Source organism: Haplochromis burtoni, unplaced genomic scaffold (assembly GCF_018398535.1).
Source record: "Haplochromis burtoni strain Fernald_Lab_line unplaced genomic scaffold, NCSU_Asbu1 Contig_315, whole genome shotgun sequence".
NCBI classification, from domain to species: domain Eukaryota; kingdom Metazoa; phylum Chordata; class Actinopteri; order Cichliformes; family Cichlidae; genus Haplochromis; species Haplochromis burtoni.
The window spans coordinates 15,844-19,840 of NW_024582676.1; the positions used below are offsets into that span (position 1 = coordinate 15,844).

General features: G+C 37.5%; 1 long non-coding RNA gene across 1 annotated transcript; it reads right to left on the reverse strand.

The window, feature by feature from the left end:
* Positions 1-1,456: 1,456 nt before the first annotated feature.
* On the reverse strand, positions 1,457-2,830 carry LOC121815814. Its single transcript, XR_006055377.1, has 4 exons — positions 2,782-2,830; positions 2,282-2,338; positions 2,054-2,138; positions 1,457-1,844 (listed from the first exon to the last, which is right to left on the reverse strand). It is a non-coding gene; the product is annotated as an uncharacterized LOC121815814 (long non-coding RNA).
* Positions 2,831-3,997: the final 1,167 nt, after the last annotated feature.

The following is a 3,997-nucleotide window of genomic DNA, read 5'->3' on the forward strand; positions in this document are numbered from 1 at the left end:
TGGCTCTTGCCACATGGCCACAGCTAGCATCAAGGAAGCGCTCGTATCCTCTGAACAAAACTCAGTAAGACAGGCTAATTTATTCGAGCCGCCAAATGTTAATCTGTGCATGTCTAACTACAATGTGCCAGGTTTGCTGAATCCATACAGGCATACAAATGTATATATTTGTATGCCTATTTTACATTATATATAATGTAAAACAAAAATGCTGTATTTCACCTAAAAAAATGGCAAAACGAAAGTACACCCTCTATCACGTCTAAGGTTTTATGTGTTAGGATACAATTCAAAGTTATGTGGTCAACACTGAATAATCTGAAACCTTGTCGAAGCTGATTTCAAGTTTTTTATAACTTAAGCCACATTCATAAAAAATACTATGCACACAATATCTGAAACCTTGCAAAACATCTAAAAATTCGACCTTGTGTGATCATGCCCAGGAGAGAGGAGCGGGTGAGGAGGAGGAGAGGGGATTCTATTTTGTTGCACATACAGTAGACACGCAGTAAAATCCTCTTTGATTTGAAGGTTTTGCACAGATGTTGGCAAGGCTGCTGCAAAGAGGTTGTGAGAGGCTCTTGTAGGAAAATGTGCCACCCAATTTCTTGCAGAGACTGTAACGCCCCAACTGATGCAACTCTCACCAAAGAAGCCTTTATGCCACGCCGCGTCTACTTTAACTTGCTGCATGAGCTGCCTGCTGTTGAAACGTCTACTCGACTCATATATTGTCAAATTAATTTAATCTGAAGCAGCAGATCCAGTGTCTACCTGTGCACTTTAACCATTATTGCCTAATATACACGTTCTGGCAACGTATGGTGTCTTTGTTTCTGTCACACACTTTTTTTGTCTGGTCTTGCTGATGCCACTAAACCATTTTTTGATGAGAAACCTAATTATTACACTGTTAGATCTCGAAGCAACGATCATTTGGGATCGAGTGTCTTTTGTTTCTGTCACACACTGTTTTTGTTTTTTTATTTGCATGACATGATGTAATATTTTGTAAATAGAATGAATAAAACAAGTTTTGTCTTTTTTTTTTTTACGTCTTCATTTTATTTTGTTTTCTTATGAAACTGAAACTGCCCGTCCTCTTAATGACGCTAACAGCTCGGTTAACCCAGCAGCAGATGCTGAGGAATGTAAATGATAGTTGTATGCATTTTAAATGTAATAAATTTTGGCAGCTGGCTAAATGATACAGCACAGTGAAAAAAAAGGCACCTCATACTAAACACCAGTATATAACAAACACATCGTATTAAAAAATGAACACAAAGTAGAAATGTAAAACTCGAAATAAAAAAAAAATAAAAAAAGTAAAAAACAAAAACAAAAAACAAAAAAAACCCAACAAAACATCGACAAACCAAATTTTACACGAGGAGTACCAAAAAATTAAGAATCTTATACCGAATCATCAAGTATTAAAACAATTCACACATGATATTCAGTTTGTTTTCGATATATGTTTAGTTATATTAGCTTTAAACAGTGCATTTTCACTCAGTGTTGATATCCCAGATCAATAATCTCAATCAACTGAGTTGAAATTCAGAAAGTCATAATAAAGCAGTCCATAATGCAGTTGTAGGATATGATATATTCAATATAACCAATTATCATAAATATATTTATTATTTAGCATGCTTAAATAATGGCCATCACTGCTGGAAGCATCAGAACTAGCAAAGACATCGGAAGTGGTCTGGAGGCTCTGTGAGGGTGGTGCAGTTGCCTGCTTTTGCCTCTGCACCTTAGTTCACTACCGAGGTTTCTCTGTTTCGATTCAGCTGGCACAAGATGGCTCTACACAACACGAGGGACTACATCTACAGGAAAGTGAAACAAAGATTGATTATTTTACTTCCTGTTCATCTTCTGTTGTTTCTTGACTTGCTTTGAGTCCTCTTGCAATTTTAGAAAGAGACTGAGGAGGGCAGAAAAGCCAAAGAAAACAGACACTTGTTCGCCTCTGGTTTCTTTAAACTCCATTTTTCTGGTCTTTTATGCTAAATTAGTAGATTGCGACTGTACTTACCCACAATAATAAAAATCCCAGTAACGTGCCCAAAAAAAATCTTAAATCCATGCATGAGGATTTCAACAAGGTACGTAAGGCATCCCTGAAACAGGAAAGGCTTAATAGGATACATATTTTCTAAAGATGAAACAAACAATTTGCATCTCAGTTGCATCAGATGACACCATAACAGCTTATAGAGTTTACAAAGGTTCCTGGAAAAACTGATGAGAATGTCTTTAATACCTGTTCATAAATCATAACAGTCTGATTTTCCTCCCAGCTGCCTCCAAGAGTTTCCACCTAGAAAACATAATCATTTTAAGAAAAAAAAATAGAATCACAAGCAGGGATAACAGAGTAATGTTTAAAAATTTATTTGTAATTTTAAAAAAATCTGAATAATTTTGGTGTATGTGGAGAGCAAGTTTGCAAATTTATCCCAGTTAACTGCCGTATTATCAAAAACAGATTGCATGTAATTGCCAACTTGATGTCATTCAATCACAAAGTGATGCCAGGCCGACTCTGCCTTGTTTCGACTCATTAAAATTGTTTTGAAGTTGGCAGCTGATACAGGAGGTCACTGAACTCGTCCCCATCTTCGAAGCAACATTTCAACATTCAAGTGTTTTTAAATCAATTGGCCCTCCATAATGAATGAACACTACTAATAATGACAGCCTTATATCAACAGGTTCTATTACAGAAGAACACAGTGTAGGCATGTTAGCTTTCACACTTACACACAGATTAGTGGACTCTTTGGCACAAAGGTAGGATTTTGGGATGTTGGCCTTCCAGTCCTGGTAGCCCTGAAGTCCACAACACTCCAACTGAGATGGAAGTCAAAGGAGAACATAAGAATACTTAGAGACAACTGCAAAACAACCACTTCCTAATTACCTCAAATTGGCTACAGGTATTAACAGAGGTATGTTTCAGTGTGATTGCAAAAACATGGACATCCTGACTCGCAACCTCAAACTACAAGGTTTCTTACATCTGTCTGTAAATCGTCGAGCAACTCTTTGCTGCTTTCCGTCAGCGGCAAAAGCCTCAGGTATTCCTTCTTCAGCTCTTCAACTAGCTGCACAACAAAAACAAAGTAATATTAAAAATATTATTACAAACAATACTGTGTCTTCTAAAACACATTTTGGATTAAACTAAACAAACACACACACACACACACAAAAAACCCCCACAGAAACTCCACATTTTAAAGTCAACTCGGTGATACCTCAGGGTGGGAAGCCAGTCCTACGAATAATAGAATGATAACCATCAACAAGACGATACTCTCTAAAATCACTCCAACTGCATACTGTCACAATTTTTTCTTGGTTGACCTATTTTGGGATATTTACACGTTTTATTTGTAGGTTAATAATTGCTTAATTCTTTGTTTTGTTATTTATCTTTGGAAGTCAGCCAGGAAGAACTGCAAGGTCATTAACTTTAAGTAAAGGGACTGGTATAGGACCAGCATGCACTGGGGTGGGCTTATGGTTTTGTTTAGTTTTTTACCAGATTTGCAAGAATCCCTTTTAAGTTTGCAACTGCCAGAAGAACAAGTGAAAATGCAAACTGCATATTTTCAGTCCAAGGTGACAGTATTCTGTTTTTATAGACAATCCCACGTAACAGACAGGTCTGGCCCGGCTCTAGTGTGAAGCCAGACACTGCTGGCTGACTGGCATGGTAAGGGGTATGTCAACCAGATGTGGGCCAGGTCTGGCAATGATGGCACTGTTTATGTGATGGCATGCCACATCTGGCCCGATTGTGGTTTGGCTTATGCGTCCCAGATCTGTCGTCTAACCGGCATGAATGTGTTTTCTAGCAGTATCAAGTTACTAAAGTTACTATTTGTACTGGATGTCACAAATCCTCACATCCTGTGAGGTCAGATACAGATTCAATAAGATTTTTTATTTTATTCTCAGTTTCCAGGAATTT